General features: G+C 33.1%; 1 long non-coding RNA gene across 1 annotated transcript; it reads left to right on the forward strand.

Moving 5' to 3' along the window:
- The first annotated feature begins 132 nt into the window (after window positions 1–132).
- Window positions 133–8707, forward strand: LOC145952761 (uncharacterized). The gene is made up of 2 exons (XR_014430249.1): window positions 133–864; window positions 8541–8707. It is a non-coding gene; the product is annotated as an uncharacterized LOC145952761 (long non-coding RNA).
- The last annotated feature ends 7441 nt before the right edge of the window (window positions 8708–16148 follow it).

A 16148-nucleotide genomic window follows, 5' to 3' on the forward strand; every position in this document is an offset into this window, starting at 1 on the left:
AACATTTTGGCGCCCACCGTGGGGCTACGGTAAAACTTTCCCTACGCCCTAAGAAATAGAAAAAAACCTACGCCCTACTATGACAGGAGGCGGCGCACCCAACCACGACCCACCACGACTCTCCCATGGCGAAGCACAGAAACAAGAGCCCCTCCCTTTTCCTCTCCGACGGTTTCCTCTTCCTCGTCCTCTCCTACACCTACGTGGCGATATGGATCTTCTTCAGCTTCACGGTCATCGTGTACAACAAGTACAGTCTGGATCGGAAGATGTACAACTGGCCATACCCAATCTTCACTCCCCAAACCAAAGCTGTTCACATTTAGAAGCGACTAAAAGCATTGGCGTCGTTTTGGCTCCACCACCACAAAACTCGCCCAAAACTGAAATTGCACCCGTTGCGGTGGACAGCCACGTCACCATGTTCCACGGAACCACCGCGGGGGGGTTTAAGTGCTTGGACCCGCTTTTCTTTCTCATGAACCCCTCCCCGGTTTACACGGTCCGGTTGTTGGACCCTTCGCCAACCCACCAAGAGAAGACGAGATTTGAGGTGGATAACGGTGTCCAAAGACAAATTGGGCAGGCTTTGGGTTTTGAGTGCACTAAACTCGCAAGGAAAGACAAGTACTTGATGTTGGCCGGTAACGAAGGCTTTGTTTCCAATGCCAAATCTTCCTAGCTAGTTAGCTACCTTAATTTTGAACTTTGCTTTGCTTTAAAAATTTGAACTTTCATGTAATGTCTTGCGATGGCGAGGTTGGCATGGCAAGCGGAGGATGGTGCGGCGACGAATAATTACAACAACAACAACCAACCGCGACCTCAATCTGAAGCTATTCAAGTTTACACGCAAATTGAGAGGTTCTTTCTCTTTCCTCTCTAAAAATTAACCTTTTCAGGTTTCATATGCTTTGTCTAGGCCACCTTAAATTAAAAAAAAAATAGGGGAAAAGAATATACTTAATCAAATAGCATATCATAAATATAATGAAATTATATACTTATTGTTTTATTATATAGCATGCTTTTGAAACCATTTTCAAGCTGAAATACTTTTCTATTTAAAAAATCAATACTATTTGAATAGGCATGATTTGTTTTATTATATTCTTGGGGGACCGCTTTGATTGCAAATGCGATACCTTAAGTCAAATCCATTAAAAAAGAAAAGTGGCGCGCCCATGTCCACAGTTTGGTTTGGCATTAACGTACGCAATGCCGAAAGTTTAAAAAAAATAATAATAATTATAATAACAATAATAATAAATAAATAAATAAATAAATAAATAAAAAGAAATCTTTGGTAATGGGGCAGCCACAGCCTTGGTTTTGAATAACATGTCTAGACATATCAGGTGTTTGACGGATGGAATCATGGATCAAATTCAAGCCACGAGAATGCGTGAAGAGGAGAATGCGTGATCAAGGTAAACTCGTGATTGTCGGTAAAAGTCCGACTGGGCGAGTATAAATAACTCGAAGAACTTGTCACTGATCGGTAAAAATCCGACTGGCGCAAGTATAAAAAATCAAAGAACTTGTCACTGATCGGTAAAAATCCGACTGGCGCAAGTATAAAAAATCGAAGAACTTGTCACTGATCGGTAAAAATCCGACTGGCGCAAGTATAAAAAATCGTGAAACTTGTCACTGATCGGTAAAAATCCGACTGGCGCAAGTATAAAAAATCGAAGGACTTGTCACTGATCGGTAAAAATCCGACTGGGCGAGTACAAATAATCGAAGAACTTGTCACTGCTCGGTAAAAATCCGACTGGCGCAAGTATAAAAAATCGAAAAACTTGTCACTGATCGGTAAAAATCTGACTGGCGCAAGTATAAAAAATCGTGAAACTTGTCACTGATCGGTAAAAATCCGACTGGCGCAAGTATAAAAAATCGAAGGACTTGTCACTGATCGGTAAAAATCCGACTGGGCGAGTACAAATAATCAAAGAACTTGTCACTGCTCGGTAAAAATCCGACTGGCGCAAGTATAAAAAATTGAAAAACTTGTCACTGATCGGTAAAAATCCGACTGGCGCAAGTATAAAAAATCGAAGGACTTGTCACTGATCGGTAAAAATCCGACTGGGCGAGTACAAATAATCGAAGAACTTGTCACTGCTCGGTAAAAATCCGACTGGCGCAAGTATAAAAAATCGAAGAACTTGTCACTGATCGGTAAAATTCCGACTTGGCGATTATAAATAACTCGAAGGACTCGTGATTGATCGGTACAATATTAACTTGGAATTATTTTTCCTATTCTTCATGATATCGGAATTAAAACGACTTCATCTTTCAACAATATTTTTTAATTCGGAATTATTTCCCTAAATTTTTAAGGAGATTGGAATGTTTCATTCACCATAGTGATCCGCGTATCGGCAATTACCCGATTCAAAATATCTAACTTTACCCCTTACAGAAAATTCTTATTGATAATTAACATCAGCGTTTGGGCGTACAAAGTCTCTAACTTAGAGTATTTTCTATTTCATCGTTTTAATCGGAGTTTGGGCGATTGACTTGCAAAAATTCTAGTTTTACCACAGGATGACTCATAATATCTCGGTTTGCCTCCGACATAAATCTAAGGCGTGGTTGCTTAAGCCCTTTTCGCCTTTTAGGCTCAGGGCTGGGAGGCAAGAGTGTACCGTCTCGGTCAGAATCTGACCTGTCTTATCTCGGCCTATTTCCGATACGATTCATAGGAGCGTTTGCTTAAGCCCTTTTCGCCTTTTAGGCTCAGGGCTGGGAGGCAAGTGTACCGTCTCGGTCAGAATCTGACCTGTCTTATCTCGGCCTATTTCTGATACGATTCATAGGAGCGTTTGCTTAAGCCCTTTTCACCTTTTAGGCTCAGGGCTGGGAGGCAAGTGTACCGTCTCGGTCAGAATCTGACCTGTCTTATCTCGGCCTATTTCCGATACGATTCATAGGAGCGTTTGCTTAAGCCCTTTTCGCCTTTTAGGCTCAGGGCTGGGAGGCAAGTGTACCGTCCCGGTCAGAATCCGATCCAACCCATCTACATGGGTGCACTCGGTAAAAATTTGACCTGTCTGCTCGGCAGGGGCAACTCGGCCAAAATCCGATCTAACTCTCCCAGATAGATACTGATCCGATATCATGGATAAAATCTCATCTTTAGTGACAAAATATTCTCCAAATAATAACGGTTAAGGAAATCTCTTGATCCTCGGGGCCCAAGTGGCCCATGAACGACGTACCATAAAACCCTAAACCCTAGAGTTGAGAAGGCAGATTACACTCTTGAATGCTCTGGCTTCGCGGCTTGATCTAGGAAAAACCCTAGCGCATCCCGTGGCCGGAACAGTTTGTGATTCTTGGTAGTGTGGTTGCTAATGAAGTAATGATTTGGGGGCAGAAATGTTGTTTTAAATTATAGGCTTAGCTGAGTAATTTGTTATTGTTTTATAAGGAGGGTTTGCTATTTTCATGTCCTCGGGTTGTTTGTTTGTTAGTTAGCATGAAGCATTTTGCTTGTATTTTTTAATTGATTGCATCGGATCCTCTCCTTTTTTCTCCTCCCTTTTGAGTGGATTATGGTTGAATTGATTCTGGATAATTCCATCTGCGTTGGCATTCATTTCCTACATGGTTTCCACTTGTGTAGTTGTGGAGCAAGGTGCTTCTTGAAATTGTTATTTGCAAATATTCAATTTTGGTTGTTAATGAAAATTCTAATGAGGCCTTTAGTATATGCTATTGTTAAAAAGCTTAGCCTTTTCGAATTTTCCTTAGATGGATTGAAGTGATATCTAAAATTATATGAAAATTTGAGTTTGGTATTTAAAATAGTAATAATCGTAATAGTTACTATTATTATAATTATAATAATAATAATATCAATAATAATTATTATAATTATAATAATAATAGTAATAGTTACTATTATTATAATAATAATAATAATAATATCAATAATTATTATTATAATTATAATAATTATTATTGATATTATTATTATTATAATTATAATAATAGTAATAATAATAATAATAATAGTTACTATTATTAAATTAATAACTATGTGATTTCTTCTTCAATATTTATATTTATAATATCTATCATTTTAAAAAAGAAAGAATTATTTGAATGTAACATTCTCTTTATTCTAGAGCTTAAAGGCGTAAATTGTGACAATTTGTTATCTTAAAATCCTTATTTAAATTCAAAATATAATCAAACATCAAAACGTACTATTACAATATTCAATATAAATATTTAAAGTCATTATATCGAAGATTTTATTGGAGAAATGGTTAATTAGATGTGATATCTTTTTAACCTTTGAATTTAAGATACAAGTTGTGACAACTCGATATCTTTAAATTTTTTCTCCAAAAATAAAAATATCCAACTAAAAAATCTTTTTAAGTATATACCATAGTAATAATAAAATCGATAACAATAATTATAATCAAAAGTAAATATTTTATTAAGTAGACTTTAGTGTACACCTTAGTCAATTTTATATCTTAGGGTGAATGAGCTGAGACAGTTCAAGAATTAATCTTAAATTTAATAAAAATAAAATTAAAATTAAAAATATCAACATACAAATATATTTTCTACATAGAACTATGTGACTTTGATTCTCCGTTGCATATGGAGATACGTAGGAGCAAGAAATAAATTTTGTCAAGCTCAAAAAATAATATTATCTTTTTTATATAATATTTTAGATTTTTTATAAAATAAATGCACTAGTTAAATAAAAATAAATTTGATTATTATAGTTAATTTTAATTAATCTAGGGTGAGATAAATATTTTAAATTATAAATAATTTGTTTAATTAATTAAAAGTAATCGTCTTAGGACGAATGTTGTGAAGTGCTAATACCTTCCTTACACGTAATCGACTCCCGAACTCAAAAATCTGATTTTTGTAGACCATTTTCTACTTTGTGATTTTTTCTAATGTTTTTCCATAAAAATAAAAATTGGTGGCGACTTCATATTTTTTACTTTATCTTCGTTGTCCTGTTATGATCTCGACAAGACCTTGAAGAAATCATTCGACAATTATACACCACACCTCGAATATAACCCCTCTTTCTCGTTTCCTATAAATAAACAAATTAGGCTCATTCGTAAGGGTCAAAAATCCAATATTTACACGCTCGTATGCACCTACCCGCGTTCATGGCTCCCATGCACAAGACATCTAAGAATGATTTCTTGGCCACTTTCTTTTCCTTTTTAGTTTAGTTTTAGGATAGCTTAGTTTAGCATAATTTAGCTTTTATGTTTCATCTTTGAATCCTCATTGATAGATTGGAATCAAATAAAAAAATGATATTTTAAAATGATATTTTATATAATTAAATTTTTATATAAAAATAAATAATATATACTATTATCATTTTATTTTTCTTTCTTTATTCACAACTGGTTTTATATTTATGAGCATAATACATTTTTAATTTCATCCTATTTAAATATGGTGATTTTCACACATAATGAATTATCTATTTGTATAATGTATTATACACAAGAGATAACTTGAATTTTGATAATACATTATTCGTTACCATAATGCATTATACATAAGATAGAGTTTTGCTTCTTCAATCACGAGCGTGTATAATAATACAAAAGAAATAAAGATTATTTTTCTCTTTCTTGCTCAATCCCGCAACAATTCCCTCATCTTAAAGGGTAAATTTTTAACACATGAGACCTATCATCTTCTCCACTCAATTACTCATTAATCCATTTTACCCGTTAAGAATATTAATATTCAAATTATATTTGAGTTAGAAAAATTATTTTTATTTTAATAAATCGATAAAACATTTCACATATGGAATTATTTATATTCACCTTAAAAATGTAATTAGTCACTATAGAATTAATTTTCAAAATAAAAAAAAAAATTTGCCAAACACATTAGCTAGATACCATCATATGTGATCTGGATCTAGGTTGAAAATATTATTTTATTGTAAACCAAATAAACTATTAATCTTAATTATATATTGTGCTACCCGTCTTGGTCAAGTCAAGTTGATCGTCAGGTCATCCATGCTACCTCGACGAATCGAGTTAACCTCTTCCAACTCATTTACTTGGGTCCCTCACCCATCATCACATAATAAAATTATAAACAATTAATTCTTAATAGTTAGCAAAATAACTTAACATCAATATCTTCCATAAATATCAGATTATAACTCATTGTGATCGCCTAATATAATATCTTCATTTATCAAGAACAATATTTACACTAAAATAATCGATAACAATATCCTCGGACAATCACAGGAATATATCTTCAAGATATCAAAACCACTACAATAAAAACGCAAATTTCTGACAGAAAAATCCGTCGAAAAAAGTCCATCGGAAATTACCGATGGATAAAAATCCGTCAGAAATTTCTGATGGATTTTTCTGTCGAAAAATTTATGTTTTTGATGAAAATATAATTCGTAGGAAAAGTTATATTATTGATGGATTATTTCTGACAAATTTATATTTGTCAAAAATGTAAGAATTTATTTACAAAAATTGACAATCATATATTAAAAAAAATCAATAAAATTTTAAATATATAAATATATATATATATATATATATATATATGTATGTATATATGAGGATGGTTATAATAACACCGATATAATTTTTGTTAAGTATTACATCGGTCAATAACTTTATATTAAATGAGAATTTTGTAAATCCAACCGTTAAATTGAAAATTCTTTACTCTTAAATCATATATATACAAAACTTTATATTAATTGTAACAGTCCGATTTTCACAGATTGTACGAAGGCCCAAAAGCCCAATATAGGTGATTTAGTAGCCCAGAATGGGTCGTTCCCAAACTGGAACAGGCCGTTCCAAACTACTAAAAAGACCTATTTTTGGTAGCCCAGAACAGGCCGTTCCAAACCACCAAAATGGCTTATAACCCTAGTTGGGAGCGGGTCGTTCCAAAGTTGGGAAATGGTCGTTTCAAACATGGTCGTTATGGGTTAAAATGTGATTTTAGAATGGGTCGTTCTGGTTTTAGAACGGGCCCTTCTGGATGTAAAATTTTACACATGATGAATGAGTCCAGAACGGGCCGTTCCGGATTGGAAATGAGTCGTTCCGGCCACTGCTGATGCCTATAAATAGCACGCTCTAGCACTCCCAAAAACACACTTTTCAGTTCTGACTTCTTTCAGTTCTGACTTCTTTTCCTTCTACATTCTTTGAAGACCGACGGGAACCTAGAGGAGGAGACCAACCAGATCCTGCTTTAGTTTCAGATACTGCTTATCGAGGTACGAGGGATAAGGGAATTATTTGTATGCAAAGTTACATAAGGGAATTGGGTAGAGGAGGAAGCTTGTAGGATTATGAGTAATTTAATAATTGTTTATGTTTGGAGAATTATTGGTATTATGAGATTCTGTATGTGTTAAAGATTATGAATATATAATTAATTTGTAAAAATGATGATCTAGGAGAGAGAACGAAATTATAGAAAAGTTCCTGTGAATTAGGTTTTTGGAAAAATAGGGGATTTTACTATTTGAGTTAAGATTATATTAAATTGGTGATTCAATTGAGTGTTATAATAATTTATAAATGTTATTGTTATATTATATGGTGAAAATTGATGATCTAAAAGTGAATTCATGGTGAATTGCTTGAGGGGTATGTGAACCACCATTTTGTTGGACTTATTTGTTGTGTGTATGTGATATGAAATTGAATTATGAGATGAGATGTATTGAATGTGAATATGATTGTGGTTCCTCACACTAATGACCAGGGATGGCACGACCCTTGGGTAAGTGATGCTACAAGGACGGGGTGACCTTAACATAGTGTGGGATGAGTGAGGCAATTAACACGTATCACTTATGTCAGATGTGGCGTGGCCTTGGCATAGGGTTAATTGTAAGATTTGTGTGGATTATGAATGTGATTGTGGTTCCTCACACTAATGACCAACGATGGCACGACCCTTGGGTAAGTGATGCTACAAGGACGGCGTGACATTGGCATAGTGTGGGATGAGTGAGGCAATTAACCCGTATCACTTATGTCAGTTGTGGCATGGCCTTGGCATAGTGTTAATTGTAAGATTTGTGTGGATTATGAATGTGAAAATGATAGTGTTAATTGTAAGATTTGTGTGGATTATAAATGTGAAAATGATAGTGTTAATGGTAAGATTTGTGTGGATTATGAATGTGAAAATGATAGTGTTAATTGTAAGATTTGTGTGGATTATGAATGTGAAAATGATTGTGTTAATTGTAAGTTTTGTGTGGATTATGAATGTGAAAATGATAGTGTTAATTGCAAGATTTGTGATGGATTGGTGTGATTGCGAATTATGACGTGAAGATGATGCATGATTGATAGAGCTATGATATATAGAAATGCTTGTGAATATTTCATTAAGTAATGAGTTATGATGAGATTATGTTGTGTTTTTCCTTATGTAAAAGCTTTACATATAAATGTTTTCTTTTCTCACCGTACAATTTGTGAATGTTTTAGGTGAGAAAGATCCGGTTATGAGTGGTATCTAGAAATGTCAACAGTTGAATTATGGGTATGCTTTAATATTGTGACATCGGGGCAGAGAATTTCTAGGACATGGATTTTATTTGTATATGGAGTTGTACTTATTATTTTGAAAACATTTTGTAACCTCTTAGGTTTTATTTTCCAAGTTTTATTTTCAATTATTTTGGATATTGAAAAACATTTCTGAAGGTTTTTATGTGAACCCTTTTACCGATGTTAAAAATTTTACTTCCTTGGTTTATTTACACTATTACAATATATGTGTTGGGGTAGTTAGGGTGTCACATTAATCAAAGATGATTTCTTATAAAATAAAATTAATATAATATATACATTTCAAAATATATAAAATATGAACATTTTGATTACCTTGACGTTGTTGTTCAATATTTACAAAATTTGATATAAACATACAAAGTGATATGAACTTTTAATCGAACGGTTGGATTTACAAAATTCACATTTAATATAAAGTTATTGAGCGATGTGTAATACTTAATAAAGGTTACACCGATATTAGTATATACATATATATAGAGAGAGAGACAGAGGAGGAATCAAATAACTTACAAAATAACTTTCGGTAAAATTATTCCGCTTAATAACTCATGGTGTGTGTTGAATTTCATCGATCCAATTGTTAAGTTAAAAGTTATTAAATTTTACTAATAATTATTATAAAAAAAATTTATTAGCTTTGGAATAAATTATTTTCTAATTAACAATATAATTGAAACATTAATTATTTTAAATTATTTAACTAAAATCTTATTGACAGTTTACTTTATGATCTTGATATTTTTTTATAACTAATAATTGATTTTAAATTTGATATAAAAATATTATGATATAATTAGATAAGATTTTAAGTTAGTATTTTCTTAATGGTTGATAATTAAAAAATAAAAGTGTAACAACCCTTCATGGTCGTCACACTACGAACAACATTACACACTACTGAAATATATATATATATATATATATATATATATATATATATATATATATATATAAAGAGTATAATAAAATATTTCTTTTTCAATACAAGTTGCTAATCAAGCAACCAATGACGACCAAATATATACAAAATATGGTACCTTAAGGTAGCCTACAAAAAAAATCTATCTCCTGGCACCTCCTGTGGCCTCTAGCAGCTATCTGCAGTCTATCTCTGCCCTGCTCCCATACAACATATGATCATCGCAGTCCAAACCACATGGAAACATGCAAGGGTAAGCTAGAGACAATAAAAAACTCATAATAATTTAATCTGCAACATAACAACTATAATCATCTTCACATCTGACACAAAAGATAAACAACACATATATATATATATACATCTTAACATCATTTCAACTTAATTCCACATATCAACACTGTATCAACACCTCTCAACAAATACATGTTTAAAACAACTTACAATACAACATAACAACACTATCATCATCCTCAACAGGATTAACATACAACACAATTACAACATACAACACAATCACAGATTAACAACATAACAACATAGATACAACTTTTATCAACAACAAATCAACTCATCAACAACTTATGCGTCGTCACGCATTTCAACTCAGAGATCTCCAACAACTGAAGTTGAGCAGTCTAGGTGGCATAAACCCTACCGAATCCAGCGTTTGACCTATCTCAACCAGGTCAGGTATAGAACAGCGTTAGGAACTCCGAAGAGAACCAGGTATAGACAACAATAGTTGATTGCTCAGGTGTGCCACTTAGACTCGGAGGTCTAGTACTACTGTCAGGACAGAAGGGTTTGGGTATAAGCCTACCACGGCCTTGGCTAGCTTCACCAATCCACATGTGGAGTTAGCCCATCCACTGTCCTCTAAGTACCACGCACCCTCCAGTACCTAGTCAAAGACTACATCTCTAACTAGATACCTTACTCAAATTGGTCATTCAACCATGACATGGATCGACTATTTCCATGTTGCCCACACAGTACTAAGGGATTCAACTTTAAAACAACTTTCAACTTTAAAACAACTTTCAACTTATCACCTTAGTACTATGTATCTCAACATAGGACATATATCTTCACCATATGTTCCCAACTTTTCAACTTTACAACAATATATACCATAACAAATTTACAACAATAAACATCTGGCTGCTTGTAATCGGTATAGCTCGGCCTGGCCCCTATACCGTGGTCACTTTATACATGTGTGCCTCGACCTTGCCCACACACGGGATCCACTAAGTCCTAAAGGAGAACAACACAACGTCCACTCCAAGGGACAACTTCCCAAGGAGGGTTTTCAACAAATTGGGCTCTCAGAGCACCACAACTATCTCAATCCGCACAATGGGATGAGCAACTTCAAAAATATCTCCTATAGTCCTAGTGATCAACAACTTATCATCACAGCTTAATCAACTTACATCTTAAACAACGTGGTATATCAGCATAACAACTCATCAACGTTATTTAACAACACATTTTAACAACACAACATCTCATTTCAACTTTAAACAACACATGGCACAACATACAATTTTTTAGCAACATACAACTCTCCTCTAACAACTTAACAATATTGTCATCATGCACTTCACAACATATACATGTCCACACATAACATATAACAACTTTATCAACTTAATTTCAACTAACTTCAACTATATCATAGATCAACACACAACTTGTAAACAACTTCACAACTTAACTACAACATGCATCTCCAACAACATCATTAATAAATATTTAATCATATATTAGCAACACATAATATTTTCATCACATAATACAACTCATACTAATCAACCTAAGTACCCATATGAGTTCCCAACTCACATACAACCAACAACTTTACCATCTAGCTTCCCTTACCTGAAGATTGGCTCAGAATAGCCAAGAAGCGAAATTCCCTTTTTCGAAGCTCAACCCGGAACTTCAATCCACCCAAAGCAAGCTTCCTTGTCCAGAGTCCTTCTCTCTAAAACCTCTCTCTAAAAACCTTCATTCCTCTTCCACCCTCCAATTCTATTTATAGACATTCAGGACTGGCCAGAATGGCCTGTTCTGAATCCGGAACGGCCCATTCTGCACCCCTTCATCATGAGCAAAAATCACATGCAGAACGGTCCGTTCTGAAATCAGAATGGCTCATTCTGGAACTCATCCAGAACGGCCCATTCTCCATCCAGAACAGCCCGTACTTCCCTCCAGAACGGCCCGTTCTCCAACTAGAATGGCCCGTTCTCAACTACGACTTACAGGTCAATTTAATAGCTTGGAATAACCCGTTCCAAATTGGGAATGACCCGTTCTGAGCTACTGAATCACCCATATTGGGCTTTTGGGCCTGAACTTGCTACGTCACTAAAATAAGGATAAATATATTTTTTGAATTTTATATATTTGATTTAAGATAAATAAATATATTAAATTAATTAATAATTTATGTTTAAAATGTTAAAATTTAATTTATAAGTATGTAATAAATAAATATTTATAATTTTATAAATTATATTATCATTATAAATTATAAAAATAAATAATTTAAATTATAATTTTAAATAGAAATAAGTAGATTGTTAATTATAAAAGTAAGTATATATAAATAAAGATTAATTAAATATATTATTATTATTATTCGTAATATAATTATTATATTATTATATTTTTATGGTAATCTAACGGTTAGATTTACAAAATTTACATTTAATACAAAGTTATTGAGCAATGTGTAATACTTAGTAAAAGTTACACTAGTGTTAGTATAACCCTCCCCTCTCTCTCTCTCTCTCTATATATATATATATATATATATATAGAGAGAGAGAGAGAGAGAGAGAGGAGGAGGAGGAATCAAATAACTTACAAAATAACTTTTGGTAAAATTATTTCGCTTAATAACTCAAGGTGTGTGTTGATGAATTTTATCGATCCAATCGTTAAATTAAAAATTAATAAATTTTACTACTAATTAATATAGAAAAAATTAATTAGATTTAGTATAAATTATTTGCTAATTAACAATATAATTGAAACCTTAATTATTTTAAATTATTTAACTAAAATCTTAATTATTGACAATTTACTATATGATCTTAATATTTTTGTATAATTAATATCTGGTTTTAAATTTGATATGAAAATATTATTTAAAATGTTAAAATTTAATTTATAAGTATGTAATAAATAAATATTTATAATTTTATAAATTATATTATCATTATAAATTATAAAATTAAATAATTTAAATTATAATTTTAAATAGAAATAAGTAGATTGTTAATTATAAAAGTAAGTACATATAAATAAAGAATAATTAAATATATTATTATTATTATTATTATTCATAATATAAAATTATTATATATTATTATTATAGTACAAGTATAAGATTGTATAGTTGAGAATGACTTAAATGAATTAATTTGTACAAATTATACTAACAATATGTATATACATTTTGATAGCTTATCTCATCATAACTTCACAGTTAAGCGTGCTTGACCTGGAGTAGTGTAGGGATGGGTGACCTTATAGGAAGTTTTCCAGAAATTGCGCAAGTAAGGAAAAAACACGCTAAAAACTGAAATGTCGTGAAATAGAACCCTTGAGAGGCCAAATATGAGGGTTGTTACATTAATAAATTCATTAAAATTAAACAAAAATTTTCCGTCAAATCATATAAAGATCTTCAAACAATTTCTAAAGGATTTCTCTGACAGAAATTTCCGTCGAAAGTTTCCGACGGAATAAAGTATTTTCGATGGATTTTTTTTTTCGACGCCCCTTTTGCCGACGAATTTAAATCCATCATAAATCTGTCGGAAATACTTTATTCCGTTGAAAATTTACTTGTTTCCGTCATAAATTAACATTTTTCTTGTAGTGAATAACAATGTCGTCTCTAAACTTAAAGACAACATCAATCACATATATAAGGAGACACTAGGTATATATCATTCTATTCTAACCTAATTCTCAACCAAAGTTTCCCTCCAAGTTAAGCATTAAAGTATCTTTACAAGTGCCCCTACCACAAACATTGGAACATCATCTCTACCATTGAAGCATTTGTAAGATTCTAAAAAATAATATATATATATATATATATATATATATATATATATTAAAAAAAATTTACTTAAATCTAATAGTAGCTATTCATGTAAGATTGAACGATTACTGATAGATAAATTATATCTTAACAACAAAATTATATATTCTTTGTAACAGTTAAGGGAGATGGAAGAGATGGAAGAGAAGGAAGAGAGAGAGATAAAATATGTAATATATGTTAAGTCAGACGAAAAAATTTCCAGTAAGGTTTTGAATGAGACAAATATAATGCATATTGTTATCTCTAACAAATGTGTTAGTGTTTTAGATAAAAACATAAGTACAGGCAAGTTGAAGAATAGAGAATATGCATGCACCACCCTCTGCCCCAGAACCAAGACAAAATAAGCTAAGCACTGAATGAAGGTGATGAAGGTTGAACAAAAGAAAGAAATACACCAGACAAAGCTATCCCCAAGCTACAACACATCAGACAAAGAGATCAAACGATAACAAGCTCAACATAAGAAGGAAATTAGTGAAGCCTCAGATGATACAAAACTACGGACGATGAAAAAATCTAAAATCAAAGCATCCTAGACGAAGTTAAGAGCTTGCATAGCTGACCAGACGGAGACTCAAATACACAGACGAAAACCAAAAATGTTAGATTGCGCCTGAAGTCACAACGAGAAGAACTACCTAGCATTCACACTCTTAAAAGAACACATGAAGTCATCAAAATAAAAGAAGAGAGAAAAGAAAAATGGACGAGCGCTTATCCACAAGTCAAAGCTGCATATGTCAGAACAAGTACACCTACCAGTCAGTAAAAGACAACGGCTCTACAGCTACAATACCAGGAAAGTATAGAGATGTCTAGGTCATGATTGATGCCAGACATAGAAGTAAACAAATGGTACAAAAGACTTCGTGAAACGCAGGTTCAGCAAGCAAATATTTAATGCAAGATCAAATGCATTAAATGTAATATCTACGAAGCCTGGACAAATCAAACAAGAGAATCAAATGATGGCCACTCAAGCATCAAGATCAGGTCCAATCACAGACGGAAGAACATTCAACAAACACTAGATGAGGCCTACTACAGGTCGAGACATTGAAGCATCAGATGAAAAGCCAAAACAAGGCTAAACCAGGAAGAATAAAAAGATGGATTAAACATCAGATGAAACCAGATGGTCAACTTTGATAAAAGAGCAGTCAAGGCAAGACACATCATGAGAATTAGACAAATCCAATTGAAAGAGACAAAGTATAATATGTACACCAGACGACTATGAGTCAAAAATCAAATGAAGGTGTGTCAAGGAGAACCTCCAGTACAACATAAGGAATTAGACGAAGCTTGAGATAAAGAACAGAAGAAAGTCAAACGAAGGACAAGACAGATTGAAAGACACGTCAAACAATGAACAGAGTTTGTCCACCTGTAATGTTGACCAGATTAAGAGAAAAGTCAAAGCACTAAACTCAGATGCTCAAACGAAGGCCAAGATTGAGATGCATAAGACCAACAAACGCAGACGAAGACTGCCACGCAAGCATTTAAAGAATCAAGTCTTAAAAGACAAATCAAGGCATTGTCTACAATCACTCAGATGCTCTCAACATGATAGCGTGATGAAAGAATAAGAAGAAAAGAACGCAAAAGTAAAAGCATGCATGTGTCAGAAAAAGTACATCACTTTTTCAGATAAGGACAACACTCTACAGCTATGTGACCAGAAAAGGACAAAAAGGTTCCTAGGTCTCTGGTAAATTCAGACACTGCTGCTAACAAGGCAAAGAAGACTTCACGCAAGGTCTATCACAGGAAGCAACATTTAATGCAAGAACTCACGCATTAAATGAGTAGATTGAACTAGTCATAAATGACTATATCTGCTTCAACGGACACTTGCAACGGGCATATTCTACAAGACAATATATATATATATATATATCACTATCTCAAACCTTGGAAGGTTGGCTTCGTTGGCTGGCCTTTGGTGTCCATGTTTGCATTCTTAACCAAGTGATATCAAGCCCACGAAACAACGAAACCAGAGATAGAGCGTATAGAGTCAAATGTACCAATAGTGTATTCATCTCTGTAAACTAAGGAGTTCCAAACATGTGCATCCTAGGAACAAAATCTTAGTGAGTGTACCAATTTATGTATCCTCTCTGTGAGAGTAGACAAAACACTCAGTCGTTGTAAAGACTAAGGTTACATACCTTAGTGAGTGTAGAAACCTATGTATTCTCTCTGTGAGAGTAACCCAAACACTCAAACTAAATTTGTCTAGTTGATATTTGTAAAGCTTAAAGAGGTTAGGGAAATAATACTTGTAAAGCTTGGAGAGGCTTGTCAAAGAATACTCATTGGGAGCCAGAAGTGGCTGATTAAAGAATACTAGCGTTGATGAGTAAAGTCAACAGGCCAGGAGTTGGTCAAAATACTCACTGGGAGCCAGAAGTGGCTGAGTAAAGAATACTAGCGTTGATGAGTGAAGTCAACGGGC

This window comes from Cajanus cajan, chromosome 10 (genome assembly GCF_000230855.2).
Source record: "Cajanus cajan strain Asha chromosome 10, NIPB_CcT2T_4, whole genome shotgun sequence".
NCBI classification, from domain to species: domain Eukaryota; kingdom Viridiplantae; phylum Streptophyta; class Magnoliopsida; order Fabales; family Fabaceae; genus Cajanus; species Cajanus cajan.